At 41.1% G+C, this 17,844-nt stretch overlaps 1 protein-coding gene across 1 annotated transcript in view; it reads right to left on the bottom strand.

The window, feature by feature from the left end:
- Positions 1-17,844, bottom strand: part of kcnq1.2 (potassium voltage-gated channel, KQT-like subfamily, member 1.2) — a 409,546-nt gene that overhangs the window by 111,313 nt on the left and 280,389 nt on the right. The gene's annotated exons all lie outside the window — the stretch shown is intronic.

Raw genomic sequence — 17,844 nt, 5'->3', positions numbered from 1 at the left:
TGACATGGTTGCTACATAGCCTCCTCCCTTGGGAGTGCTATAAACAAACTATGAACACAATGAATGGGATACTTCAAGATGTTACTGGCCCTTTTCCATACACACATCCCTGAGGGTAGGTAGACTGGTGCTGGTGATGCACTGGGCAGATTTGATTACCCATTGTAGAGCTTTCCTCTCCACCACAGTGCAGTTTCCATGCCAAGCAGCGATGCAGCTTATTAGGATGCTCTCTATTGCATATCTGTAGAACGACGTGAATGTGGATGTGCATATTCCAGCTCTCTTCAGCCTCCTCAGAAAGGAGAGGCATTGGTGAGCTTCACACATCAAAGGTTGCTGGTGAACGCAGCAGGCCAGCCAGTGGCAGTCCTGACGAAGGGTCTCGGCCTGAAACGTCGGCTGTACCTCTTCCTAGAAGAGAAGCTGCCCGGTCTGCTGCGTTCACCAGCAACTTTGATGTGTGATGCTTGAATTTCCAGCACCTGCAGAATTCCTCGTGTTTGCATTGGTGAGCTTTCCTGACAGTGTAGGATGTGTTCTGGTTCCATGAGAGGTTATGTGAGACGTGCACTCCCAGAAGTTTGAAACTGCTTATAAAAAATGTAAAATACTTCTTAAAAAGGAGAGAATATGTAAAAGGCTGCAACTTTGGACAGTAGATTAGTTTCAATATACAGATTATGCTTCAATTTTTTTCAAAGTACTTAATAAAACCCATTACTGAATAAACAAAAACTTGCACTAACCAAATAATAAATCAACAGCAATCGCTTTTAATACCCATTATAAAACAGATACATGGGCACCAAGTCCATTCTTCTCCCTTTAAACTGTCTAAAGTAGAATCCAACTGTCCACGGACAGATGCCTTTTTTAACCTGAGATGAGCTTCAAACATCTCCATGATCACAGGTACCACCTATTTGACTTTCCTCCTGCCTTACTCAATCTTATACTGAAACTCTTATTTAACTACTATGCTGTCACTTTCACATACCCATGTCTAATTCTTCCTTTCCTATCTCGATTTCTCCATCTCCATATCAGGGGAAGGTTGGTGACAACTATCCATTACAGGACCAAAGGCTCTCAAGGTGATCTTTATGACTACCTGTTCCTTTAAGGGACTCTATTCCAGTCTCCAGGTTTTCTGTTTCAGTCATATCCATTCTGAGAGAGGTTTTCTAGATCAATAACGTTGAGATGCGTTTTTTCTGTATCATGGATTTCCCACTGCTGTAATCAATAAGGCTTTCAACCACGTTCACTCTATAATTCCAAACTTCAGCTCTTGTCCCACTGCTCCCGGTCAGAGCCAGAGTACATTGCCTTTGACCTTACCTACCACACCAACAGATCCCACATTTAATGATTCTTCGTTGTATTGCATTTAGCTTTTCCGGCTTCACTACCCTTGGGAAGTATGCACTTTTCTAATTCTGGCCTCTTGTACATAGTCAAGTTCAATCTGTCTAGCAATGGCACTACGCTTCCAACCTTAAACAATGGATCTCCCTCCACTGTTTTCATTTTTTAAGATTTCAAAATTCTATCCCTTTGATAAATCTTTTTGTAACCTGCCCTAAAATAGTTTAAGTGCCTTTTTTGTTAGATTATGGTAGTGTGAAATGCCTTGGGATATTTTTGCAAATCGCCCAGAGAGGTATTATATAAATGAAGGACGTCATTGTTGTTTTCAAAAGATGAGTAAAGTGAATTAATATTACTTGGTTTTATGCTCAAATCTTTTTCCTTTATCATTAGAACAAAATTTAGATTAGATTAGATTATGAGGACATGCAGTCCCCTTTTATTGTCATTTAGTAATGCATGCATTAAGAAATGACAATAAGCAATAAATGACAATAAGCAGTAAATTTAAATACTGCTTTGGCAAGCAATGTTACTGATGAAGATTTCTTGCTGATTATGAGCTGTTGCATTCTCATAAAATGTAATGAAGGAAATATAACAGCTAAAAATAAAGAAAGGAGCCTATTAGTGCAACCACCATTTTCAAATATGGATGTATTGTAAATATGTATGAAAAAGCAAAAATGAATCTGTAAAAAAAATCCAAATGTTGATACGTAGGGCAATTGTCAGAGTATAACATTTAAACAATATTTCATATGCTGTTATTTATTGTAAGTGATTGCAAAAGCCACTTTTAGATGTATGACTCAGAAATATTTAATTACATTGATAGTATATTATGAATGAAATCATATTTTGAACAGAGCAAGCTAATAATATTTTATCACCACAAAAAAGCTTTGAAGAATGGATTACAGCACTGGACACCAATATAAAATCAAAATATTCTGAGATGCTTCTGGAGTCAGAAAGTCTACATTTCGAGGAGAACTTAAGTCAGTTTTAATTGTAAATGTATTTTAAGACCATTGAAATATCTCACTAAATTTCTTTAAATAATGCTAGGACATGGGGAATGCCAGAGGATGGATGGAAGGCTGGAGTAGCAGCTATGAGTTCATTTTTGGCTGCCTCATTGCATGAGGGATGTGGAAGCTTTAAAGAGGGTGCAAGGGAGATTTACCAGGATACTAACGAGAAAATCTGCAGATGCTGGAAAAGACACACAAAATACTGGAGGAACTCAGCAGGCTATGCAGCACCTATGGAAAAGAGTACAGTCGATATACCAGGATACTGCCTGGATTAGAAAGTATGTTTTACGAGGAATGGATGAGTGAGCTAGGGCTTTTCTCCTTGGCGTGAAGAAGGATGAGAGGTGACTTGGTAGAGGTTGTGCAAGATGATAAGCGGCAAATATCAAGTGTGTTTTGTTTCCCAGAGTGGAAATGGCTAACATGAGAAAGCATAATTTTAAGGCAATTCTAGGAAAGCATAGGGGAGATGACAGGGGTAGTTTTTTTGTTTACACAGAGATAAGCATGTGGATGGAATGAACTACTGGAAGTGGTTGTAAAGGCAGATACATTAGGGACATTTAAGAGACTCAGATTGGTACATTAATGAAAATAAAATGGAGGGCAATGTGGGTTAGATTAACCTTGGAGTATGTCTATGTTTTATGTGTATGTCAGTAATGATGATTTATTGCACATTCTCCTGATTGTGAAAATGATCCAGAAAGAAATTATGCTATAAAGTAAATCATGAAGCATTACTTTTCCAGCACCTTCTGATTGAATTTCACTGTTTGAATGAACTACAGAAATAGGACCATTCAGTGTGAAGTGCATAGAAAATAATTCAACTTGTCAACTCAGTCAAACTCCATCTCAACTACAAACTATTCACACGGTACAACTAGTCTATATTGTTGTACAGTATATCTAGCAGATGCTGCATAATCTGCAGTGTATTTCTAGCAGCTTTTGTTTTTAACTGTCTTTCATCCCTTTATACCGACATATCTCATTATTGTTCTTTCAATTGTCAGTCTAATATCTCATTGAATGCTGGAGCAAATTCTGCCTTACATTTCACAACCTCACATCCTTCAACATAAGAATATTTTGCTTCCCCAATGAAATATATGGTTGACAGTGATAGAGTGATTAAAACTGGGAATGTGTTAGAGATCAGAACTGAAGAAGCAGAGCTATTACAAAGGGCTATAGAGCCAGACAAAATCATATTCTCCCTGTGACCTTGTGGGTTTCCTCCAAATGATAATTTTCATGTACTTGCCACAGACATAAGAGTTGGTAGGTTACCGACTACTGTAAATTGTCCCAAGTGAGAAGGCAAGTGGTAGAGTATGGGGTTGGGAGTGTATTGGAATGTAGGAAGAATAAAATAGGATTAGTCTAGTATTCATGTAAAAGGGTAGTTGATGGCTGGTATGAACTGTTATTTTACTGTATGACTTTATGACCTTAGTATTACAGTAAAGAACAAGCACACAGCATCAGAGTGCAGTAACAAACCAAGGGAAGATTTCTCAGCAGGAGATTGCAACTAGAGGTTTCATATAGAATGAAATCAAATGGTATCTTGAAAGTGCAATGAGAGAAATTTTCTAAGAAATTAGACAAATTGTACTGCACTGGGTCCTCCACAAGGAATGTGTGACAATGTTGTTGAGAAATCAGAAATTTCTTCTAAATGGTATGATTCCTTCTAAATGGTTGAAAGGCATATTTGTGTCAATGGCAACAAGCAAGCAGGAACAAAGGGAGATGATCTACACTGTCATGGCCACATCTGAAGTAATTTTAGACTTTGATAAACAACAGCAACAACATTTTTATTTATACAACATATTTATTGTAACAAAGCATTCTCTAATGCTTGGAGGGCTTTTAAACGAAACTTGACAGTGGCAAAAAAGTGCTTTGATGATGCTATTAAGGCAATGTTATCCTTGAATAGCAGAACAACTATTCAGCAACAAGAAGGAGATCTTCCAATTCTATTTAAAGGGATCATTAACAACTCACAGGTAGGTTCAGGTTAATTTCTACGAAGTGCGGTTGCCAGATGTGGTACTTTGGTAGCCATTCTTCTCAAGGGTGTTAGAGTGGATTTTTTTGGGTAGATGATTTGTTAACACTTAAATGACCTTGGCCACCAGACTTCTATTTTAACTGTTTGACAAAGGACTGTGAATTGAGTCCACCACAATGGGTTTCCTTAAAAGTGTAAATACCAGATGCTTCTGGCGCCTGATGCTGTAGTTTCGAAGACAGTCTTATCTATACATTATAAATATTAATTGTCTTCTATGTTAGCACTTAAAATGCCAAATAAATGTCTTGTGGATTGAACTAAAGGCTGTGGATACCAACCCAGACATGTTGGTGTCAGAAGGAAAGGATGAAATCCGAAGGTGTGATGTTTGTATGCAGCTTCAAAAGGAAGCATTGTCCAAGAATTGTCTGTAACTTTTTAAGTAGCGATTGCCTTTGTGTTTAGCATATAAATATCGAGCCCACATTGAGCTAACAGACCTTTCTGCGGAAAGCGTCTCCGTCCATAAGATGCCCACTGTACCTTGTTGTGACGAATAAAGAAGCTGCTTTGTATCTACCAGTGACTGTCTCTCCGGTAATTTCATCCACGCTACAACAAAGGGGGAAGATGGAAGGGAGAATGTGTAGATATGACATAGAGGAAGTAATCATTAAAGGAGAGTCAAAGAGAAGAATCATCAGCAGAAAACCACATTCATATGGATAATCTGTGATGGACGAGTAGTTCAATAACGTTATCACTTGGATCACCTGGATAATACTAATACCTGCGTCAGGCTGCTGCTTATTGACTACAGCTCAGCATTTAACACAATCATTTCTACAGTTCTGATCAAAAAGCTCTAAAACCTGGGCCTCTGTACCTCCTTCAGCAACTAGATCCTCAACTTCCTCACCGGAAGACCACAGTCTGTGTGGATCAGAGATAACATCTCTACCTCGCTAATAATCAACACTGGCACACCTCAAGGATGCATGCTTAACCCACTGCTCTGCTCTCTCTACACCCATGACTGTGTGGCGAAGCACAGTTCAAATACCATCTATAAATTTTGCTGACAACACAACTGTTGCTGGCAGAGTTTCAGATGCTGATGAGATGATGTACGGGAGCTAGATAGATCAGCTGGTGTAGTGGTGTTGAGCAAAAACCTTTCACTCAATGACAGTAAGGCCAAAGAATTGATTGTGAACTTCAGAATGGGTGAGACAAGAGAACACTCACCAGTCCTCAATGAGGGATCAGAAGTTCCTGGGCATCAACATCTCTGAGGATCTATCCTGGGCCCAACTTAGCTTCGTCACGGGCACTAGCCTCCCCAGCATCCAGGACATTTTCAAGGAGTGATGCCCCAAAAAGGCAGCATCTATCATTAAGGACCCTCGTCACCCAGTCACCCAAGTGTATATATTTATATTCTTACTATAATTCAGTTTTTATTATGTACTACAATGCACTGCTGCCGCACAACAACAAAATTTCACGACATATGCCAGTGATATTAAACCTGATTCTGATTCTGAAATATAGAAATATAGAAAATAAGTGCAGGAGTAGGCCATTCGGCCCTTCAAACCTGCACCGGCATTCAGTATGATCATGGCCGATCATCCAACTCAGAACCCTGTACCAGCCTTCCCTCCATACCCCCTGATCCCTTCAGCCACAAGGGCCATATCTAACTCCCTCTTAAATATAGCCAATGAACTGGCCTCAACTGTTTCCTGTGGCAGAGAATTCCACAGATTCGGCACTCTCTGTGTGAAGAAGTTTTTCCTAATCTCGGTCCTAAAAGGCTTCCCCTTTATCCTCAAACTGTGACCCCTCGTTCTGGACTTCCCCAACATCGGGAACAATCTTCCTGCATCTAGCCTGTCCAATTCCTTTAGGATTTTATATGTTTCAATAAGATCCCCCCTCAATCTTCTAAATTCCAACAAGTATAAGCCTAGTTGATCCAATCTTTCATGATATGAAAGTCCTGCCATCCCAGGAATCAATCTGGTGAACCTTCTTTGTACTCCCTCTATGGCAAGGATGTCTTTCCTCAGATTAGGGGACCAAAGCTGCACACAATACTCCAGGTGTGGTCTCACCAAGGCCTTGTACAACTGCAGTAGTACCTCCCTGCTCCTGTACTTGAATCCTCTTGCTATGAATGCCAGCATACCATTTGCCTTTTTCACTGCCTGCTGTACCTGCATGCCCACTTTCAATGACTGGTGTATAATGACACCCAGGTCTCGTTGCACCTCCCCTTTTCCTAATTGGCCACCATTCAGATAATAATCTGTTTTCCTGTTTTTGCCACCAAAGTGGATAACCTCACATTTATCCACATTAAATTGCATCTGCCATGAATTTTCCCACTCACCTAACCTATCCAAGTCACCCTGCATCCTCTTAGCATCCTCCTCACAGCTAACACTGCCACCCAGCTTCGTGTCATCTGCAAACTTGGAGATGCTGCATTTAATTCCCTCATCTAAGTCATTAATATATATTGTAAACAACTGGGGTCCCAGCACTGAGCCTTGCGGTACCCCACTAGTCACTGCCTGCCATTCTGAAAAGGTCCCGTTTATTCCCACTCTTTGCTTCCTGTCTGCCAACCAATTCTCTATCCACATCAATACCTTACCCCCAATATTGTGTGCTTTAAGTTTGCACACTAATCTCCTGTGTGGGACCTTGTCAAAAGCCTTTTGAAAATCCAAATATACCACATCCACTGGTTCTCCCCTATCCACTCTACTAGTTACATCCTCAAAAAATTCTATGAGATTCGTCAGACTTGATTTTCCTTTCACAAATCCATGCTGACTTTGTCCAATGATTTCACTGCTTTCCAAATGTGCTGTTATCACATCTTTGATAACTGACTCTAGCATTTTCCCCACCACCGATGTTAGGCTAACCGGTCTATAATTCCCTGGTTTCTCCCTCCCTCCTTTTTTAAAAAGTGGGGTTACATTAGCCACCCTCCAATCCTCAGGAACTATTCCAGAATCTAAAGAGTTTTGAAAAATTATCACAAATGCATCCACTATTTCTTGGGCTACTTCCTTAAGCACTCTGGGATGCAGACCATCTGGCCCTGGGGATTTATCTGCCTTTAATCCCTTCAATTTACCTAACACCACTTCCCTACTAACATGTATTTCCCGCAGTTCCTCCATCTCACTGGACCCTCTGTCCCCTACTATTTCCGGAAGATTATTTATGTCCTCCTTAGTGAAGACAGAACCAAAGTAGTTATTCAATTGGTCTGCCATGTCCTTGCTCCCCATGATCAATTCACCTGTTTCTGTCTGTAGGGGACCTATATTTGCCTTAACCAATATTTTTCTTTTCACATATCTATAAAAGCTTTTACAGTCAGTTTTTATGTTCCCTGCCAGTTTTCTCTCATAATCTTTTTTCCCTTTCCTAATTAAGCCCTTTGTCCTCCTCTGCTGGACTCTGAATTTCTCCCAGTCCTCAGGTGAGTCACTTTTTCTGGCTAATTTGTATGCTTCTTCTTTGGAATTGATACTATCCCTAATTTCCCTTGTCAGCCACGGGTGCACTAACTTCCTTGATTTATTCTTTTGCCAAACTGGGATGAACAATTGTTGTAGTTCATCCATGCGATCTTTAAATGCTTGCCATTGCATATCCACCATCAACCCTTTAAGTGTCATTTGCCAGTCTATCTTAGCTAATTCATGTCTCATACCTTCAAAGTTACCCCTCTTTAAGTTCAGAACCTTTGTTTCTGAATTAACTATGTCACTCTCCATCTTAATGAAGAATTCCACCATATTATGGTCACTCTTACCCAAGGGGCCTCTCACGACAAGATCGCTAATTAACCCTTCCTCATTGCTCAATACCCAGTCTAGAATAGCCTGCTCTCTAGTTGGTTCCTCGACATGTTGGTTCAAAAAGATTCCAAGAAATCTTCTTCCTCAGCACCCTTACCAATTTGGTTCACCCAATCTACATGTAGATTGAAGTCACCCATTATAACTGCTGTTCCTTTATTGCACACATTTATAATTTCCTGTTTAATACCATCTCCGACCTCGCTACTACTGTTAGGTGGCCTGTACACAACTCCCACCAGCGTTTTCTGCCCCTTAGTGTTATGCAGATCTACCCATATCGATTCCACATCCTCTCGGCTAATGTCCTTCCTTTCTATTGCGTTAATCTCCTCTCTAACCAGCAATGCTACCCCACCTCCTTTTCTTTCATGTCTATCCCTCCTGGATATTGAATATCCCTGAATGTTGAGCTCCCATCCTTGGTCACCCTGGAGCCATGTCTCTGTGATCCCAACTATATCATATTCATTAATAACAATCTGCACTTTTAATTCATCCACCTTGTTACGAATGCTCCTTGCATTGACACACAAAGCCTTCAGGCTCACTTTTACAACACTCTTAGCCCTTATACAATTATGTTGAAAAGTGTCCCTTTTTGATTTTTGCCCTGGATTTGCCAGCCTGCCACTTTTACTTTTCACCTTACTACTTTTTGCTTCTACCCTCATTTTACACCCCTCTGTCTCTCTGCACTTGTTCCCATCCCCCTGTTGTGAACTAACCTCCTCTCTCCTAGTCTCTTTAATTTGATTCCCACCCCCCAACCATTCTAGTTTAAAGTCACCTCAGCAGCCCTCACAAATCTCCCCGCCAGGATATTGGTCCCCCTGGGATTCAAGTGTAACCCGTCCTTTTTGTCCAGGTCACACCTGCACCAACAGAGGTCCCAATGATCCAAAAACTTGAATCCCTACCCCCTGCTCCAATCCCTCAGCCACGCATTTATCCTCCACCTCATTGCATTCCTACTCTTACTGTCGCGTGGCACAGGCAGTAATCCCGAGATTACTACCTTTGCGGTTCTTTTTCTCAACTCCCTTCCTAACTCCCTATATTCTCCTTTCAGGACCTCTTCCCTTTTCCTACCTATGTCATTGGTACCTATATGTACCACGACCTCTGGCTCCTCACCCTCCCACTTCAGGATATCTTGGACACGATCAGAAATATCCCGGACCCTGGCACCAGGGAGGCAAACTACCATCCAGGTCTCTGGGTTGCATCCACAGAATCGCCTATCTGACCCCCTTACTAACGAGTCCCCTATTACAACTGCCCTCCTCTTCCTTTCCCTACCCTTCTGAGCTACAGGGCTGGACTCTGTGCCAGAGGTAAGCTGTCCCCCCCAACAGTACTCAAACAGGAGTACCTATTGTCAAGGGGCACAGCCACCGGGGTACTCTCTATTACCTGACTCTTCCCCTCCTCCCTCCTAACTGTGACCCACTTGTCTGCCTCCTGTGGCCCCGGTGTGACCACCTGCCTGTAACTCCTCTCTATCAACTCCTCACTTTCCCTGACCAGATGAAGGTCATCCAGCTGCAGCCCCAGTTCCTTAACGCGGTCCCTTAGGAGCTGCATCTTGGCACACCTGGCGCAGATGTGGACGTCTGGGAGGATTGGAGACTCTGGGGCCTCCCACATCCGGCACCGAGAACAACAAACTGCCCTCACACTCATACTGCCCCCTCCTCAAATAACAACAAAAAATGAATACCAAACCTTCCTTGCCTCGCCCGTTTCCGCCTAAGCCCGTTGAGCCGAAGCCCTTAAGCCTTCACTCTGCTCCCAGCTCACTCTGCTGCCCGCAAACTACGCTGCCCGCTGTATGAGGCTGTGTTCCTTTTAAATCTTCCGTGCTTCACTGCCCAACATCACACGCCTGCGCAGCCCCGCCTCTCTGAATGCCGATGGAAAAAAACCCGATAAGTTCAAAAATGGCTTCCTCCACACTCCCGCTCCGATTCTCAGACTTCCTTCTTCCAATTGTCATAATTTACAGCCACACGTGCAAATGGACAGACCTGCATAGACCATTTTACTGGAGATAGGTAAGATAATTGTTCTTATTCATGTCTACATTGCTGGCTAATTGCATCCTTGAGTTGGAGATTAATGCATCATCTTTCAGTTTGTCATGTTATTACATCAGGGAAGTTACGGATCCTCTCAATTCCTAAGAATTGAATACATCGCTTTCTCTATTTACAAGGAACAAATTAATGGTTTTTGGAAGATGAAAGTTGCAAGTGATACAAAGGATAACTAGTTATACATGCATGGATTTGAGGATATTACTTATGAACTTAAAAGTTTCAATAGTAAAGGGTTCTGCTCTCAAAGTCCATTTGGCAGATACCCACATAAAGTACATCATGCTGATCACTTTATCAAATCTAGGCCACACCTGCCATGTGTTTATTTTGCAGTAAATCACTACACTATCAGTATTTAAAACTCTATCGAAGGGTGGCTACTGAATGAGAAAGGGCAACATCTGGCTTCTAATTCCAGTCCCAGCCATGCATATATAGGCTGATTCTCTACAACGTAAGAAGGGCTGCTATACAGACTACCATGATGGAGACCACTGGCATGCTTAAACACATTGCCTTGACCAAAGTCTTCCTACGGTATTTACCCAAGGAGGATATGTGTTCTTTTATTTTATGCTAAAGCCTTTAAATATTTTAAGGGCAGTGTTAGATAAATTGCTTCTGTATGCTCTTTGACACTATAATAACCCTCGGACGCAGATAAGCAAGGGTTGGCAGGAATGTGAAATGGCACAGCACAGGAGCAGGACCATTGGCCCAAAATGTTTTTGTGTTCAGGTTACAATCAGAACAGCCATAGTTTTATTGAATGATGATGCAGCCCGAAACGAATTTTTCATGCAGAAGGTGGTGAGTATATGGAGCAAACTGCAGAGGAAGTGGTTGAGGAAGATACAATAGTATTATTTCAGCAGTAGTTGGATTGTAATGACCAACTGATTAAAAAGGAGGGAGGCTATGGCAGACATGGTATCTCAAAATTCAAAGTAAATTTTATTTTCAAAGTACATATATGTCACCGTATACAACCCTAAGATTCATTTTCCTGTAGGCATACTCAGAAAATCTATAGAATAGTAACTACAACAGGATCAACGAAAGATCAACCAGCGTGCAGAAGACAACAATCTGTGCAAATGCAAATGTAAATAAATAGCAATAAATAACGAGAGCATCAGATAATGCGATAAAGAGTCCTTAAGGTGAGATCATTGGGGAACATTTCAATGATGGTGTAAGTGAGTGTAGTTATCCTCTTCTATTCAAGAGACTGATGGTTGAGGGGTAGTAACTGTTGTTGAACCTGGTGGTGCAAGTCCTGAGGCGCCTGTACCTTATATTTTAAAGAAGCTTACAGTCCATCACCCTTGGTTTAGCACTGTTATGCCATCAGGGGACCTATTCCCCCCAAACACTGCATAGTACCAATATATGAGACAGTGTCAGACATCTGCCCATCATATTGTACCTTCACGTTACACAGTGCTGTAGTGTATTCCTATGCGATGTTCACCAGTGCTGCTACACACTTGCTCCCACAGGTATGTTCACTGAGATCTTGAATTAAGTATGAGCTCAGGCCCGGAGAAGACCAGGAGACACATAGTCCTGCATTTCCATTCACTTTACTTTAGGTCCAGTGGTGTCTTAGACCTAGTCCAGCTTCAGGTGGCAGCCGCATTGATTGCATTCTGATAACCTCCGAGGTAGTACAGCCCCAAATACATACAAGTACCTCCGAGAACATTCTAAAAGAGGTAACACTCAAAAACAAACGCACTATAACAGTTACATACCTAAAAGGAAGTGATATTAACAAACACTTTCCACTAAAATTTACAAGCAGAAATCAGTCAATACAGCTGTGTAAACAATGGCCATGCTCTAGTGGAACAGCATGAACTTGGCAGTCACTTGACATAACTGTTTGTTGTATTAATACAGCAGTGATTGAGTCCTCAATGTCTATCCTACATCTACATATATAGATGTGTCTGTGAGAAGACATTTGAGATGGAGCTAGCATCTACCCCATGAATGCACATATCAACAGACAGCATACCAGCAGGTAACAAAATCTAACTATACTCACTTATGGGAACCTCCGGCACAAAATGGAAAGGAAGCATTTAGGATAGGATGAGAACCTGCCTCTTATTTAAAAGCATGTAGAATCCCACTGAAAGTGGCGGAAGCCATGCACCACCTCTCAATCTATCCAGCCCCTCATTAACTTCAGCAGATATCTCAGAACCCATAGAATGAGAGTGGAAGAAAGTTAACTTTGAATTATGGGGAGAGAGGTCTCCACAGGGCTACTATCAGTAGACTGACAGAATTTGGGAAGTAGTTTATAATAATTTGTAACTCTATATATCATGATTAATACTATCAGATGTGGATAGATTTCTAACTATTCACATTTTTCCAAAGTACTGATTTGGAATCCAATTTACTTTAAGTAACACATGAAGGAAGTCTGCAATTTTCAATGATTGTAGTGAACCAGTGAGCCAGTTGTAATCAATGTTCCCTCTGAGATGTGTGCACAAAAGATTGTCACCCTCTACCTTGTTGGCATGTTAAACATATTTCATGATAGTACACAATCACATTTCCTTTTCCAGTTTCTGATCTGGACGGTGTTGACAATGTGGAGTTTGCGATGATTTGTCTGCAGATTTTAGAACTGGCTTATCTATATTGTTTTTATTGAAGAAATTATTGATTCACTATGTTGAATTCCAAAGAATCAAAGGGTGTGAAGAGCAAAAGAACTGCTAGTTCATTTAAATGAATTGCTTACTGAAACAGTAGAAAGCTCATGAAGTCAGGAACATGCAGCTATGAGAAAAATTTATGTACAATATATAAACTGGTGTTACCTGCGTGTATTGTCCCAATGCAAAAGTTGCTGGAGAATTTGCTAGTGGGAAGAAGTAGAGTGATATTTGGAAACCTAACTTTTTAAAAGCGTCATTTAGCAAACTAATCACAAACGGACAGTGTGCAAAAGCTCCTATGAGAAAATTCTTCATTATCCTCTACAAGCCTGCTACTTACATTTTGTGAGAGTGCAGATGAACAAGAGTGAAAACAATCAAACCAAGAGGAGATCAAAGTTCTTATTGAAACAGTTTTGCTTGCTATTAAAATGAATACCTCTATATATAAAATTCAGTGTGCACATGTTGCTGTCACTGGGCAAAAAATTGCACAGCACAAGATTTTTGCACACACTGGTCATTACGAATTAGAGGGGAACGTTGGCTGCAATGATTATAAAGCATGACCTGCAACCAGGAAACTGGCTAATCTGAACACTCATTGTGTTCAATTAAAACAGATTACAGCTACAGTGGAGATTACAATAATATACTATAATTCTTCAAATTATATAAGTAAATAGTTTTTTACTTCAGCCACTTCTGCAATCTGAGCTGTGTGCCCAGGATTTTATTACTTGTAAGCCCTAACATCAATTATTATTAGCACAGGGTTATAACATGTAGCTTCATACTATGACGTAACAAACAAAAGGATTTTAACTTGTACTCATTCAGTTTATTTCTATTTGTTACATAAATTTCAGCAAAAGGAACTAAATTTACAAAGATCAGAAATCAATCTTTTGATATCAATCTTGACCAGCAAAAAAAGAACAAGAGAACAGGGAGAGAAAAAAAAATCACAATTGACTGAAGAGGTGCATATTCCCAGTTGAATAAATTACTTTCCTTCTTGTAAGAAACCAGGGGCGGAGAAAGTTTACATGCAATTCTGTAACATTCTTAAAACAAAATTGTCTGAAACAGTATGGGCTTTCAACTTAGTTAGTAAAAATACCATATTGAAAACAACATAAATGTAATTTTAAAATTAAAATTTCCAGTTTTCTCTTCAATTACTTGTTAATAATTCCATTGTCCATCTCTTGAGTTTCTACCCCTCCACTACGTGGTTCAGTCTTTCTATGTCACATTGCGCACCTGAACTCACATGAAATCACGATCATCATTCTGTTCATTAGACTCCTGCCTTGAAATGGAGATATATATTGGTTATTACACTGATTTTATACCAACTCACCTACACTCAGTGGCCACTTTATTAGGTACACCTGATTGTTAATGCAAACATCTAATCAACCAATTGTGTGGCAGCAACTCGATGCATAAAAGCATGGGGACATGGTCAAGAGGTTCAGTTGTTGTTCAGACCAAACATGAGCATGGGGAAGAAATGTGATCTAGGTGATTTTGACCATGGAATAATTGTTGGTTCCAGACAGGATGGTTTGAGTGTCTCAGAAACTGCTGACCTCCTGGGATTTTCATACACAACAAACTCTAGAGTTTACAGGAAATGGTGCAAAAAACAAAAAAAAACATCCAGTGAGCAGCAACCCGGTGGGTGTGAACGCCTTGATAATGAGAGAGGATCGAGGAAAATGGCTAGACTGGTTCAAACTGACAGGAAGGCGCCAGTAACTCAACTAATCATGCATTACAAAACAGGTGTGGAGAAGAGCATCTCTGAACATAGTAAACATCAAAACTTGAAGTGGACGGGCGACAGCAGTAGAAGGCCACACCATGCTCCATTCCTGTGCCCAATAAAGTGGCCACTGAGTGTAGACTACAAGGGAAAAGCAATCAGAAAGAGGTTGCAATCTTTCCACAGGTCCAGCATTGTCACTGAGAATTTCTTTGAGAGTTATCCAGATTAGCAGTTGGAGCTGTTATAAAAACTGGCGGAATCACAGGTAAATTACTTAAACCAGTTTTCGGCAGAACTTCCTGATCACAAGAACATTCCCAGCAGTTATTTCACTTACACTCTTATCTCGCATCTGTCACATGACTGGGCTAGAAAATAGCCAGGAAACACTTCAGGCAAGACTAATTAACTGCCAGCTGTAACTGCTGAAAGAGTGTAATCATTTGCCCAGAGCAATTGAACTCATGACATGCTCATCAATACTCATTACCAGTGTAAAAATTACACATTTAGTTTGAGTGTTTTGTCACCTTACCTACAATAATAGATAGCAAGAGCCTACAGTGAAGCCAGGTACATTCAACTGACATGATTTTTTTAACTGTCCCTGATCTGGAACAGAGGAGAACTACACACCTTAGTCTACCCAGTCCATTGACAATTCCATTGATATTGAGGAGCATGGCAGTGCTGAGGTCCATTGGCACATCAGCATTTCTTCTCCCTTTAATCGGGATTTGACTTCACTGCCCAGCCAGCTATCCCTGATCCAGCAGTTGGCATGCAGCAGTTGAAGGACAGCCAAGCCCAGCTGGAAGTCACTCACAACATCACCGAGGAAGGTATTGCACAGGATGGTGGACCCTCTGTGTCCTGGTCCGACAATGCAATGCAACTTCAGCTGACAATAACAGTCCCAATGCACAAATGTGAATGAGAGGACTGCTCAGAGATAAAGGGGAAATATGTGCCTAGAGGCAGAGGAGCTAGGGAAAGTCTTAAATGCAGACATCTCACCCTGCAAAAACTCATTTCAGAGAGGTAGCACCCCCGCCCCCCGCAACCCCATATCCACCCCCCCCCCGTCGACCTCCAAGGGTGTATGTAATACTTTGTTTAGTGATTTTGTCTAATCTGTAAACCAAGTTGGGTATATGCAGAAAATGTGACATTAAAATATGTACTTTTATTATATTATATTATCATGTTTATTATATTACAACTTTAAGCAAGTCTACAGGGAGTTTGGCCTCATCAAGTAGGACATCAATAGAGTAGCTCCTTAGCAGCCAGCCAGCTAGTTTAAATAACGTTAGCTATGCTAATGAACGAACGACACCTGTTAAATTCACCTCAATATGTTGTTTACATTTTAACCCACCATGGGCTATAGAAAAGTCACTGTTGCAAACAGTGCAGCGAGCAACACTGTCATTATTTTTGAGGTCGACTGTAAAGCCCGCCCACAGAGAAAACTGATAGGTCTACTTAGCAGGGGTCCGCAATCGTTTTTGCACCTCAGACTGGTTTAATATTGACAATATTCTTGCGGACCGGCTGACCGGGGGCGGGGGTGTTAATCACAACCGGAATATAGGTGATAAGTCAATCGCATCATAACATTTTAAATAACGTTTGGATATTAAACACACAGCACATATTTTCCCCATATGAACATATAAAATCATTGGAACACATCAAAATCGCTGAATCAGTGGGAGCCCTGGGCTTGTTTCACTGCAACAACACAGTCCTATCGAGGGGTGATGAGAGACAGCGATACTCGAAGGGGGTTTGTATTCCGCAATATTGTTTTCGTTGCATTCATTGCAGAAAACCCCGCTTCGCAGAAATATGTTGGAAATAGAAGCAACGTTTTCAGTGCTTTCGTGGCTATCTCAGGATATTCAGCCTTGACTTTGATCCAGAATGCCGGCAGAGATGTTATGTCAAACATACTTTTCAGCCCACCGTCATTTGCAAGCTCAAGGAGTTGATCTTTTTCCCGCGCTGACATGGATGATTCACCAGGGACATTCACAAATGGGTCACGGACCCATTCCTTTACATGTCTTGGGTCACTGATGACCTCGTGTGCGTTAAAATTCAACAGTGCGTGACAGGGAATGAGGAAAGGTGCAGCTGACTCATATTGTTTCCTTGTGGCCCGGTGGTTGGGGACCACTCTTAGCACGAAGAGAGACCAATCAGGATTCTCCCTCTCCCTCTCAAAAAAATCTATTTCCAGGATATTGTATATAATTTCTGGACGTCAGGGAGCCACTACCTATATGCGGGAGACTCCCGGAACTTCCAGGAGAGGTGGGATGTCTGTAAATGAATACTTTACTTCAGTGTTCACCGGGGGAGTGACTTTAATGAATGTGAGGTCAGTGTAGAACAGGCTAATGTGCTGGAGTATATTGAGATTAAGAAAGATGCTGTTTGGAGCTTCTGAATAACATTAGGATAGACAAGTCCCTGGTGCCAGAATAGACATACCTCAGGATACTAAAGAAAGCAAGGAAAGAGATTGCTGGGGCTATGATGACGCCTTTGTGTTCTCACTGCCACAGGATCAGTACCAAAGATTGGAGGATGGCAAATGCTTCTCCATTGTTCAAATAAGAGAGATGATCCTGAGAATTATAGACCTTTGATGGGCAAACTAATGGATAGGAGTTATAAGCATTTGGAGAAGCATAGTCTTGTTAAGGATAATCAGCATGGTTTTGGGAGGGATAGGCCATGCCTCATGATACTGAAAGAATTTTTCAAGGAGGCAACAAAACAAATTGATGAAGGTGGTGTGATGGTTATGGTGTATATGAATTTTTATAAGACTCTTGACAAGATTCTAGAGTCAAGAGACATGGGGTAAATGGAAACTTGGCTGTATAATTCAGAATTGGCTTGCCCACAGAAAGCAGAGGGTGGTGGTAAAT

This window comes from Mobula hypostoma, chromosome 9, assembly GCF_963921235.1.
Source record: "Mobula hypostoma chromosome 9, sMobHyp1.1, whole genome shotgun sequence".
NCBI lineage: Eukaryota > Metazoa > Chordata > Chondrichthyes > Myliobatiformes > Myliobatidae > Mobula > Mobula hypostoma.
This window is presented reverse-complemented; position numbering and strand designations above follow the sequence as displayed.